Raw genomic sequence first — 14,177 nt, 5'->3', positions numbered from 1 at the left:
ACTTACGCTACATTTTGTTTGTAAACTTTAAAGAATGGAATGCTTAAAAAACTGTTTATCACTAAACATGTCTTATTTTGTAGAGAGCCGCAACATGCTCTTGTCTGTATCTGCATGGAATTTGAAGACGATAAAAAAAAGACAGAAAAACAAATAATTTTATTCATAAATTGAACATAAAGACGCACAAAAATAAAGGCTACGTGAAAACAAAAAACTCCTGTAAATGGAAAAATTATGATAGTCACTAGTAGAGTTTTACTGATAAAACAAGAATACCAAATTGTAATTATTGAATGTTTAAAATAAAAAGCAACTGGGTGAGTGCTGGCGCTGCGATGGTCGGTGCAGCGCAGTTGAGGACTTGTTTGTGGCAGTGCAGTCAGCTGTAGAGTCTACATTCCCGTGACAAGAGTCCCATGCGGCTCGCGAGCCGCGGTCTGTCCACCCCTGGCCTAGGGCTAGATCCCACCCCTGGCCTAGGACTAGATCCCACCCCTGGCCTAGGACTAGATCCCACCCCTGGCCTAGGACTAGATCCCACCCCTTGCCTAGGACTAGATCCCACCCCTTGCCTAGGACTAGATCCCACCCCTGGCCTAGGACTAGATCCCACCCCTGGCCTAGGACTAGATCCCACCCCTTGCCTAGGACTAGATCCCACCCCTGGCCTAGGACTAGATCCCACCCCTGGCCTAGGGCTAGATCCCACCCCTGGCCTAGGACTAGATCCCACCCCTGGCCTAGGGCTAGATCCCACCCCTGGCCTAGGGCTAGATCCCACCCCTGGCCTAGGGCTAGATCCCACCCCTGGCCTAGGGCTATATCCCACCCCTGGCCTAGGGCTATATCCCACCCCTGGCCTAGGGCTATATCCCACCCCTGGCCTAGGGCTATATCCCACCCCTGGCCTAGGGCTATATCCCACCCCTGGCCTAGGGCTATATCCCACCCCTGGCCTAGGGCTATATCCCACCCCTGGCCTAGGGCTATATCCCACCCCTGGCCTAGGGCTATATCCCACCCCTGGCCTAGGGCTATATCCCACCCCTGGCCTAGGGCTATATCCCACCCCTTGCCTAGGGCTATATCCCACCCCTGGCCTAGGGCTATATCCCACCCCTGGCCTAGGGCTATATCCCACCCCTTGCCTAGGGCTAGATCCCACCCCTGGCCTAGGGCTAGATCCCACCCCTGGCCTAGGGCTAGATCCCACCCCTGGCCTAGGGCTAGATCCCACCCCTGGCCTAGGGCTATATCCCACCCCTGGCCTAGGGCTAGATCCCACCCCTGGCCTAGGACTATATCCCACCCCTTGCCTAGGACTAGATCCCACCCCTGGCCTAGGGCTATATCCCACCCCTGGCCTAGGACTAGATCCCACCCCTGGCCTAGGGCTATATCCCACCCCTGGCCTAGGACTAGATCCCACCCCTTGCCTAGGGCTATATCCCACCCCTGGCCTAGGGCTATATCCCACCCCTGGCCTAGGGCTAGATCCCACCCCTTGCCTAGGGCTAGATCCCACCCCTGGCCTAGGGCTATATCCCACCCCTGGCCTAGGACTAGATCCCACCCCTTGCCTAGGACTAGATCCCACCCCTGGCCTAGGACTATATCCCACCCCTTGCCTAGGACTAGATCCCACCCCTGGCCTAGGGCTATATCCCACCCCTGGCCTAGGACTATATCCCACCCCTGTGTGAGGCGAGTCACATTAAAAATACTTAAACAGTTTGTCAGGACAAGCAGAACAAAAAAAAATTCACCCAGATTGTTTAGCTCGTAAACGGGGAGATGGAAAGTAGAACAAACTGTCTGGCTACAATCTCACGGGGATATGGGGTTTTTCGGGCAGGAAGCATTCAGACTCTTGTATTACACTAAATACATTTCTTTATGAAACCAACTTTTCTATAATCCTAACCAATATAGTATAGAACACGATGTCGAAGATATATTACTTTCCGTACTATAATGTCATTTTCTCAAGAAAAGTAAATTGTGCTACACCGCCACATAAAATATATAATTTAGCTGACCTTCCCTAACTAAAAATAGTACCTTCGTTCCTCCATTCAAATATTTTATCATTCGTCAACTTCAATGACGTAATATCTTTCCCGATTAAAAATTCACACGCGCTGCTTACCGTATCGACTCATCATGTGTTAGCTAACACGACTAGCTGAGTGTGGGAGTAGACTTGGTGGTTGAGAGTAGACTAGTAGGGTGGGAGTAGTCTTGGAGGGTGGGAGTATACTTGGAGGGTGGGTGTATACTTGCAGGGTGGGAGTATACTTGTAGAGTGGGAGTATACTTAGAGGGAGTATACTTGGAGGGTGGGTGTATACTTGGAGGGTGGAAGTATACTTAGATGGTAGGTGTATACTTGGAGGGTGGGAGTATACTTGGAGGGTGGGAGTATACTTTGAGGGTGGGAGTATACTTGGAGGGTGGGAGTATACTTGGAGGGTGGGAGTATACTTTGAGGGTGGGAGTATACTTGGAGGGTGGGAGTATACTTGGAGGGTGGGAGTATACTTGAAGGGTGGTTGTATACTTGGAGGGTGGGAGTATACTTGGAGGGTGGGAGTATACTTGGAGGGTGGGAGTATACTTGGAGGGTGGGAATATACTTGGAGGGTGAGATTATACTTGGAGGGTGGGAGTATACTCGTAAGGTAGGAGTATACTTGCAGGGTGGCAGCAGTGCAGGAGGGTGGGATCACACCTGGCGCGAGCTAATGGGCTCCTACGCGGTGGTAATGACGCCCCTCCTCGCCACACGCGCCACACGCGCAACACGCGCTACTCGCGCTACTCGCGCTACTCGCGCTACTCGCGCCACGGCGGGTGCCGAGGATTACTCTGCAATTAGCGGGTCGCGCCCCGCACCACCCCTCCACACCCCTCCCCCCTCAGGCTGCTCATTGATCCCCTGTGACTCCTCGTTACCGGCGGATTAACGCCGTCATGTAGTGTTTTATAGCTTATTTCATTTAACCGGAGACACGAGTGCACCCCTGTGTTCATCTGCTACTGAGCTTATTGATCATGTTTGTTCTTTCGTTTAGGTTTGCGTCTCGCCGACTGTGCTAGCCAGGGTTTCCCCAATCGCTGTGTCGCTACTCAATACTGTGCTGCAAGATTGTTTTAATAGATAAAATATTGTTATGCATGAGAACTAAAACTTGTCAAAATTAATAAAAATCATTACGTACAAATAGTACAGGAGCAACTTTGACTAAGTAAATTTTAATGACATGTTGATTTTGAAACTTCTAGACAGATTTTTTAAATTTAATAAATACTACAGTTGAACAAAATTGATTCATTAATTTCGAAAGTTATATAAAATTGAAAACGAAGTGGAACAAAGTAGACATGTAGAGAGAGAAAAAGGGTTTTTTTTAAGGCAAACAAATACGTGTTTGTATATTGCGAAACAAATGTATACTTGAAACAAAATATTTGGTGGGTGATATTAAATATATACGTGTAGCAAAACACACAGTGAGTTGGGAAATCATATTGTCGGGTGAGCCAAACACGTGCTACCACAGAGCACGCAGACGGCCATGTTGCTGGAGCTTCAAGGCCACGACCACGTGACGCGCGGACAGTTAGGCCCAGCGACCCGTGGACAAGAGAGCGTCGTCTTTAAACGCGCGCATGAAACATTCAGGGCGCCCGGGGGTTGGTGGGTGGGGGGGGGTAGGGAGGGGGCAGGCGTCTCGGGCACAAAACACCCAATAAATCTGCACTCATGCCGCGGCATTAAAGTTTCAGCGGCGCGCGGGAGGGCGTAAGTCACTGCGAGAGAGACTCGTGTCTGCCCCTCCCCAGCAGCGATAACAGGCAGTGGCGCCGCGTCTCCACGCTAGCATCCCCTCCCTGCAAGCACGCACGACACAGATACTGCGTACGATAACTACATATGTAGAAGACTGCCTACTTGTGAGGTCGTGTGTGTTTCTCATATTGTAATTTATTTTGTGTCCATATGTTAAGTGAGCTCCGTTTGGTTGTTAAAAAAAAAACTAAATCGCGAGAAAACTTTTTTACTGAAAGTTTTAGTTTACTACATATCTACTTCACATTTTCACGGAATTTCAATTCAGTTCCAAACACCCTTCGTAACGCTGCACCAGTTTCTGTAACTCCTCTGCATAGAAGTTCGCCGCCTGGAAATTAAACCAGTTGACAATCGTAACTGTGTAATGTTTTATGTAATTGTTGACCCACGTTTCATGAAATTAACCAAATTGACGCCTTTTTCGTTCCTAAAAAAATTATAGCTCATGTACGGAGATTGGTTAAACGTTTTCCAGAGATTTTTCTAAGCGCATGTACTTAGGCTCCGCGCATTACGTGTTCGAAGTCCGTATTGCCTATGGCGGAGGCGTCCGTTCCACTTAGCGGTGAACTTTTATGCAGAGTAGTTAAAGAAACGACGCAGCATTGCAAAACGTTTTTGTGACTGAATAGCAATTATGTGAAAATGTGAAGTTTATTTTTAGTAAACTATAACAGTAATTTAAAAACTTTTTTAAAAATTAATTTTTTTAATGAACAATTGCAGCTTACTTTACGAATAGCCCTCGCAATACATTTTTATGTTTTGACTTAATTTTGCCTTACTTGTCATTACCTAAGCTTACAGGATTTCTGGCACCGCTGACATATTGTCTCCATATTCTTGGCTGGCGTTCTTCTTTGTTCTTCTTAGAAGCCGAAGCCTTATTTGACCCGGCCACTCGGGACGCACATAATTGCTGTGACCATGAGCTGACAGCAGATGTGTGGCTAAAAGAAGCTAAGCCAATCACAATACACGGGGGATGATACAGTGTTTTAATACACAGCTGGTCTTGAAATATTTTCACGAAAATTACATGCACCCTAAAATTTGGTGATTTCTCTAGCAACTTCGGTCTTAAGTCTATCACTTTCCTGATCTTTCAAACTGTCAGTGTTTCTGGGCTCTTCAGCCACATTTTTTTGTTCATTTGTATTCTTCTCTTCTTGATACGAGGTCCAGCCATCTCCAACTTTTATTTGTTTTCTTTCTCAGAGCCACTCTTCGGCTCCACGAGAAATGTCAGGCTCGATAAGAGCTTTGAAAGCTCTTGTTTTTGTGATTTCAAATAGTGGCCTGCTGTCAAAGATCATTTTGGTATTACAAACTAAATCTGGTTCTACTGTGCTCAGTTTTTGTGTTGTCCAACTATTTGCAAAATCACTATTCACACGAAATTTGTTCGAAACAAATGTTTGCACGTGAAAGCTCCAATTTATAGAATTGAAATTTCACATGGACGTAGATGTAATACCTGACAAGTACATTGTACTATAATTATTCCCTTTTGTTTCACCGTTTTAAGACGGTGGCTGTTTTAAAGCCTTGCTGTATTAACCGAGTATAGACCCTTTACGATATTTAGGATAGCACATTACGATCAGACAGAATGTCAAATTATAAACTGAGAACACTTACAGTGTTAAAAAACAATTTTAAGATAAAACTTATTTCATATGGGCATCAATAGTTAAAATAAATAATAACTCATAGTAATTTTAATTGATATAAAAATAGCTTAATATGTACTATTAGAAAAAATAACATTTGTTTTTAAAAAGAGTCAGAGAGTTTATTTTGCTGAAACCAACGTCCGTTCTAACGTCCAAAACTGAGCAAAAGTACATAAAATAAAGCCTTGTGTGTCATAGTGTTTTGCGTCGAAATGGGTAGAAAACCCGTCAAAAATGGGTCATAACTCTAGTAGTATGAACAAAAACATCGTGCACCGAGCTCATAGTACACTCATCGCCCAAAGACAAGTGACACGCTCTTGAATCATAGCACAGAAGAGGAAGTGAGGAAGTGAGCGCAGCCTGGGCGTGATGAACTGCGAGCTGGTAGTCCAATGCTGACTGCAGGATCTGAGTGGAGGCAAAGATTTCACTTCGTCTTTGCGAGTCATTCAGCCAGAATGCGCTCTATTTGTCTGTTTATCTGATGGTGTGGTTGTTGACATTAAGGCGTGTTGCAAACCCCAATGCTGCTTCATGTATGCTCCGTGCTATAAACCCGGGCCAAAAGGTTGGTTGTGGATAAATGGCACCGACTTTATTACGTAAGTCTCTGCGGGGCCTGTACTGGAAAAAAAAAATTTCGAACGTGAATTTCCGCAAGCCTCGAGCAGTGCAGGGAGTGGTTTGAACGAAGACCGTTGATAACTTACTTCACGGATTTAAAGCTGTTTCACGAAAATATCTGTCCGACAACCGTGCGGTTTTATATCATTGACTGAAATTTAATAGTTTAATAGTTATTTCTACGTGTAATTCTGTGAGTTGCACTGGCTCTAACTCTGATTCACAGTGGAATAAAGTTAATTGCAGATAGTCCGTGGCTTGTTAAGGCGGGATTCAGTACCCGCCACGTGGTCTGCAGCAAGGCGGACTTCACTCCAGAGTCGCAGTCACCCCGAGCCAAACTGCGGCGAGCTGTCGGCAGGGTCCACCCCCAACATCCCCGTGAGCTGCCGTCCTGCCGACCTGACTGCTCACTTCACACGGAACCATCGAGTATCTTTACAAGTTAACTAGCTACTGCGTTGCAATGCCTAGTTCAATTTTCGTTTTGTAATTTGTTTGACGTAATTACACACATACAAAGCATCTCTCCATCTATATAATTCTCTCTTTATATATACGTCTGTCTATATCTCTCTCAATAACTCTTTATATCTTCATTTCGCTATACCTATCTATATCTCTATATCTTCATATGGATCTCTATCTACCTATCTCTATCTCTCTTTCTCTATACCTCTCTATCTCTCTCTATTTTTATCTTTATTTATCTCTATTAGTTGTTAATATAAGGAAGTTAAGGCATTGTCTCACTCCAACTGAAAATTATATTAGGATGATTCGGAAATATTTGGTTTTTTTTTTAGATTAATTATTAGGTCCGCTTCCTATTGGCACGTCGCGACTCTTCGCCTGCCTCCATTTTATTTGTATTAATCAGTTTTTTACTTTTTTTATCTTGTGAGGGGGGGGGTAGCTGAGTTATATATTTTAAGAGAAATTTATTTTGATAAGGGTAGTTACTGCACTCAATTTCATTTATAAACATATATATATATACCTTTGTATTATACCAAACATGACTGTGAACTCTCAGGATACAGCTGTTCCCCTGAGAGGAACGGGCTCCAGACCGCCTGGAGGCTGGTCCCTCCCTGAGCACCGGGGACATCTGGTTGACACCGCGCCGCAGGTAGGGGATCGATACCCACAGCCTCCGGCCCTGAGACGCGCTGAACAAGATGCCATTCGCGGGGATTACCGCCCCCTCCACCCCCCTCCGCCCCCCACCGCGCGGGGAGGAATAACGCATGCGGGATATTTGAATTGGAAAACAAGAGCGGCGCGGATAACGGCGGAGCAGCCACCCCCACCGCTCCCACAGAGAGCATGGCCGGCCGCGGCGGGTTGTTATTCCTCCCTGGTGGGGCCGGGGTACCTGCCCCCACCCTCGCCACGCCCGGAGTCGATCAAAATTCGGGTTCGAATGAAGACGACGGCGCTCTCTCTCTCGCGCGCGGTCCCGCGGCTACTTTGTTTTAGTGCTGCCTCGGCTATCTTTTATTCATCCGGGGCTGAGTCCGGCTGCGCGGCGCCGGGAGTGGTCCAGGGCTCCTGCGGGAGCCACTAGCCGCCCCAGCGACAGATTACTGGCCGCGCCGGTGACCCCTGGCCGGCTATTGGTCGAGACAACCCCTCCCCGGGTCCCCTGCATCGCAGTCGAGACACGTGAAGCGACCAGACACCGCACCTGGCGCACACAGCTCCCGCTGGGATTCCAACCCACATCCACCCACATCCTCCCATCGTGCTTCTGGAAATAGCCCTCAGCACAGCGCGAATTGAGTCCTGAATGCAACCCCGCCGAACCACCCAACTCACGCACAGCTCAGTAGCACCGAGCATCCCTTATCCACACCACCACTGCAACCTGACAGCTGTGTTCTCCAGTGCAGGCAGGCAGTCGGTGGACCTGGGACTAGACCCGCGGACCTCGAGCTGTGGTGACGGTATAGCGGCGGTGTTGCCAGACTGCGTCTCGGTGCATTCCTCGTGGAGACGGGGGAAATCAGGAGAAGAGCCGGAGAAACAGAGAGACAGGAGAAGGCAGGAGAAGAGCCGGAGGAACAGAGAGACAGGAGAAGGCAGGAGAAGAGTCAAAGGAACACAGAGACAGGAGACGGCAGAATAGCCGGAGGAACAGAGACACAGAAGGCAGGAGAAGAGTCAGAGGAACAGAGAGACAGGAGAAGGCAGGAGAATAGCCGGAGGAACAGAGAGACAGGAGAAGGCAGGAGAAGAGTCAGAGGAACAGAGAGACAGGAGAAGGCAGGAGAATAGCCGGAGGAACAGAGAGACAGGAGAAGGCAGGAGAAGAGTCAGAGGAACAGAGAGACAGGAGAAGGCAGGAGAAGAGCCGGAGGAACAGAGAGACAGGAGAAGGCAGGAGAAGAGTCAGAGGAACAGAGAGACAGGAGAAGGCAGGAGAAGAGCCGGAGGAACAGAGAGACAGGAGAAGGCAGGAGAAGAGCCGGAGGAACAGAGAGACAGGAGAAGGCAGGAGAAGAGCCGGAGGAACAGAGAGACAGGAGAAGGCAGGAGAAGAGTCAGAGGAACAGAGAGACAGGAGAAGGCAGGAGAAGAGCCGGAGGAACAGAGAGACAGGAGAAGGCAGGAGAAGAGTCAGAGGAACAGAGAGACAGGAGAAGGCAGGAGAAGAGCCGGAGGAACAGAGAGACAGGAGAAGGCAGGAGAAGAGTCAGAGGAACAGAGAGACAGGAGAAGGCAGGAGAAGAGCCGGAGGAACAGAGAGACAGGAGAAGGCAGGAGAAGAGTCAGAGGAACAGAGAGACAGGAGAAGGCAGGAGAAGAGCCGGAGGAACAGAGAGACAGGAGAAGGCAGGAGAAGAGCCGGAGGAACAGAGAGACAGGAGAAGGCAGGAGAAGAGCCGGAGGAACAGAGAGACAGGAGAAGGCAGGAGAAGAGTCAGAGGAACAGAGAGACAGGAGAAGGCAGGAGAAGAGCCGGAGGAACAGAGAGACAGGAGAAGGCAGGAGAAGAGTCAGAGGAACAGAGAGACAGGAGAAGGCAGGAGAATAGCCGGAGGAACAGGCTGGACGAGGACGGGGACCGAGTAAGGAAGAGGAATGTGACGGCTGCTGCAGGTGCGGGGAACAGCCCCGCTTGTGCGCATGCGCTGGCCTGAGGCGTTGTCGCCCGATGTCGCGCTCCTCCGGGGGCGAATATAACTCTTCGCGCACTTTACATATGACAGGCGGAGGAAAGCGGAGCTGCACGTGACTGCGGAAGGATTCCTGCAGCCGCGTGTTCGGAAACAGCGCGAACAAGAGGGCGCTCGTGCGCACGCCGGCTGTGTGCTGTCAGGACTCCCCCTCCCCCCTCCCTGCCCCTGTGCCATTCTACACGCATGGTTATGTCTGGATAGTGATTAACACTCCTTTGGTAACAGTTGTCTTTTTTTAACTCTTGGTAATTGTTAAAAAATTTGGAAATTTTTCGTTTTTAAAACTCACATTTCGTGAAAAAAAAATTGTTCATAATCAGTTGCAAATTTTTATAAGTTGTATGTTAAGACGTTTAAGTTATCAACGAAAAGTTACTAACTAAAACTCTGTCTATATTCTAGCCGAGGAACCCTGCTTTACACGAATTGATAAATAATTTTATCAGAGCAAAATTATTTTAATACCAACTTTAAACAACTGATATTTACATTAATGTTTACATTTTACATTAATGACAACGTACACAAACTTATTTCTGTTGTATGACCATTAAATTAAAATTTATTTAACCAGTACCTAGCCAATGTTACAGAGAAACTGGTTTGATATCGGACAGTTATATTCACTTATACAGATGTATAACATTGATAAGAGCCCTGCCCTGGACTCGAAACTTTCAGAGTGCCAGGTCGAGACCACGTAGAGGCAAGAAGTTATTTTTTTAAAAACTTGAATGTTCTTGCACTACTGACCAATCACAGCGAGACGTCTGTGCGCTTGGTTGTCCCCTGCGCGGACATTAGCTTGTGGGTCAAAAAGTCACTAATACTTAACACACTCGTGGCCGCAGCCTGCTGTGGGCTTTCCCGGACAGCCATGTTTGTGCGAAGTTTAGAAACATGGAGGTGGTCAATCCATGCTTCTTCATCAGTGACCATAAGAACTGATGGCCGGTCTACGTAAAACTATTTTAGCAAACAATACTTTGGCTTTAGCAAAACATTAAGGATAGTTTTAGCTATGGGTCCTTTGTATTTTTTTTGTGAGTCATTTAGTAATTTTGAATTTGAAGTATAAGTGCCTTAATCTTTTGGAATATATTCCAGTAGCTTTTAATGCTATTTAGAGGCCCTATAAATGCACACAATGTATAATGCTTTATTTATGCTAGTACCTTGTGCTACATGATGTTTAATTTAAGCTAAACTTTTTGCGCTGCAGCATATTAATTAAGACTGAATCAGGCATAAATTTTAAGCTTGTGCATGAAGACCAGTAAACCTCAGGCGTAAGGCCAAATAATGTGATCACCGTAAATTCATTACCGGAAAATAAAATAAAAATGATATATCATTTTTTTCGTTATTTCTTTCATAACTTTAAATTCATTTAAATTTTTGGGATGCTTAGATTGTTCTAAACATATGCCCGAGCTCTTAAATCTTTTATAGCACCTCGATTAGACGTCTCACAGGTAGGTATAAAGTAATTTTATTACAGTGAAAGAATATTAAAAATCAGTTCAGTATTTTTCAAACGTACTTCTTACAAAAAAGCTCACTCTTTTTATCTTCCCAGAATTGGTACATACATATTGGAATATTTATATTTTAAAAAATTCCATCAATTTTGAAAAAAAGTTCTGAAGTCCCTAGTCATACCCTGTGACCCACTAAATTTAGTTGGGCGTGTTTTTGGAAATAACGTTTGAACTAAATCTGAGACTTTCTTCCGCCAATATGTCAAAACTGAAATTTACGTCGGTAAAAAATAAATATGCGTACATTGAGTATCAAGTGAGACAACCTTTTATTCTGTGAGAGGAAGACTTACGGCAGAGAAATAAAAGTATCTTTAGTCTGGAAAGAGTATTTGTTCACATATCACAAAGAAAACATGCGGTATCGCCAAATATTGGGTTTCGGAGAAGGAAGGGAAGAAAACGTAAGGGTATAAGTCCTCCTGGGGACCAGCGCTCACGATATACACAGACCTGTATGCCTTCCTGGCGAGGGGGGGGGGAGAAAGCAGCGCGCTGAGGCCGTGGTTTGATTGGTGGCCTCGTGGTTGGCCCCGAGCCATCGTCTCCGCCCCCCACAGTTGACACTAACTTCCGGTACGAACTGCGCTGTTATGTGGAGAAACACATTTCCTCCCGGCTTCTGGGAAAGGCGGGCTCTGCGTAGCGGGCGGCCGTGTTCCCCGTATTCGCTTACAACGGTTATGTGAGGGCGTAAGTCGCGCCTTTTGAATATTCCCCGTGGCGGCCTCGCAGCCTCGCGCGAGGAACACGTGGCAACGCAGCTAACACGGACACGTGGCAACGCAGCTAACACGGACACGTGGCTGGAAGTGACGGGATACTGCTACAGTCGCAGTCGCGGGCGAATATGGCGCGCGCGCTCTCCGGCCAGTCTCCTCGCTGGCGTCCTCGCAACAATACCGTGCCATCGCCAGAACCACGACACGCTTTCTGAACCTCCCACGTCTTCATTTGAGGACTTTACTGAACAAATTAGAAAATGCTTGTGTTGACTGGGTTTTGAAAGATAAAATATACTTTTGTCTTATTGTGTTCCGATTAAGTTATGTTACAAACTCAGGGCAAAAAAAAAAAATATATGATCTTGATTTCGAAATTTCTGTGCTATTATAGATTTTATTCTGTAAACGTTCTGAAGTCCCTGGTCTTGCCCTTTGACCCCCTCCCCCACTACACCCTTTTCCATAGAGCTCCAGCCACTCCATGGAGACCTGGAGTCATTACACAAAATTTAGTTGGGCGTGTTGAATTATTATTTTTGGAAATAACGTTTGAACTAAATCTGAGACTTGCTATTTTTTCTTATTATTGCACACTACCAACGACAGCAACAGAGATATTCAAAGGCTAAAACAACCATAATAAACAAAGGAATGGGGTTGAGTTTGTGTCCGTTGTAGCCGGGCGCTGTGCTAGTTTTGCGTTGCGCAAGAACTTGTCGCTATGTGTAAAGACATGTCTGTCGTGTCCGGGGCTTAACTGTAGCACCACGAGGCCTGGCACCGGACACCCTCTCGCGGCGACGTCTGGGCGAGACCCAGCCCTGCGTGTAGACGAGGTGAGGTGCTTGCAGTCTTTGCCATCAGAGTAATTGACGAGCTTTCGTGCAAAAATTCTTCATGTCCATCACCAGTAAAAATGTATGTTTCACATGTTTTGAGACTTTTTTTTCTGAGGCGAAGAACACTACCATCTCACGACGATACAAACCCCAACATGTCCAAGTCATTTACAAGTATGAAGTATGGGTTTTTGTGAAAAAGGTTGTCTCAAAACATGTGAAAAATACATTTTTACTGGTGATGGACATGTCGAGTTTTGCACGAAAGTTCCTCAATTGAAGTCTAGATGATAACCCCTCTTACCACCAAGCCCCTTTCCCATCAGGATAGTTACACATGTTTGGGTTTTGATGAAGTTTAACTATAATTCCTTTCTGATGTGTTGTTTATATGTTTGTTTGACATCCTCGCTTCATGACGGCCCTAGCGAGATCCTTCCAGGCTTTTAAACAGACATCTCGTATCAGATACTGTCGAGCAGTGAGGTACACCGCTGAGCAGTGAGGTACTCCCGCCCCGTGGCTGAGTGGACACTCACCGCTCGTGAACTCCTCGCTCACGCTGTTGCTCTCCAGGTCGCGGGTCCACCTGCCTGCAACACAGCAACACAGCAACATTGCAGCTCAGCAACACAGCAGCACAGCAACATTGCAGCACAGCAACACAGCAACATTGCAGCTCAGCAACACAGCAGCACAGCAACATTGCAGCACAGCAACACAGCAGCACAGCAACATTTCAGCACAGCAACCCAGCTACATTGTACCACAGCAACACAGAAACATTGCAACACAGCAACATTGCAGCTCAGCAACACAGCAATACGGCAACACAGCAATATTGCCACACAGCTTCGTACAGCGGGTGGAAACTTAAAGAGCCAGGCAGTGTTCGAAATCTGTACGATAGCTAGCTCTACTATAGCGAACTACTTTTTTTTTTAATTTCAAAGAAAGCGCTAACATTCGTGATACAGTGTTCATTGAAATGTTCAAAACGGAACTAAATGTATATATTAAAATATATATGTTTGTAAAAACTTAAATATAATCATTTATTATCACTGTTTAAAGAATGTGTGTTTTTCCAGGGTATCGCTTCTATGATAACTGAGAAAAAATTAAATGAGTATGTGTAATTTTGTCCATATTTTAAAAAAAGGAGGAACATTGTCAGCATACTGAAATTGTATCGAGCATCCTGCAGGTAAGAATTGGACGATAAACAAGTACTCAAGCGTTTATTATTAATATAATGCTATCTAGTGCCTCCATTCGAACTCGAAACCCATTGACAATCGATTTTTTTTCAATACGCTCTATCGCCAAGCATTTTTATCACGTTGCTTCATTTGTAGATTCATAGATGGCAGTGTATTCGGCGATTCTATGAGGGTAGAGAAACACAAGGTAGAGTTTCCCGTATTCCAGTTATATTGTCGTCGGCTCCGTCTGTCAGCTGTCAGCGGCGTGACAGCGCTGGCCGGTGCTGTCACGAGTGACTCGGGGCGTAGGGAGAATGCTTACATTCCTGACAGGCGATGATTAATAGGAATTACTTTCGGGCTCAAGTCGGTCCACAAAACAACGAAACTTTTTCGTATAGTGCGGGTAGAAAGTCTGCCGAGCCTAGCTGTATTGTTAGATGGGAAAGCTTTACCCGCAACGGACCGGCAGAGACTAGCAGTAGTGCGCTATATAGTGCAGGGCCCGGTTACCCATCAA

The sequence above is a fragment of the Bacillus rossius genome, assembly GCF_032445375.1.
Source record: "Bacillus rossius redtenbacheri isolate Brsri chromosome 9 unlocalized genomic scaffold, Brsri_v3 Brsri_v3_scf9_2, whole genome shotgun sequence".
Lineage (NCBI taxonomy): Eukaryota > Metazoa > Arthropoda > Insecta > Phasmatodea > Bacillidae > Bacillus > Bacillus rossius.
Note: the sequence above shows the minus strand (reverse complement) of the source record.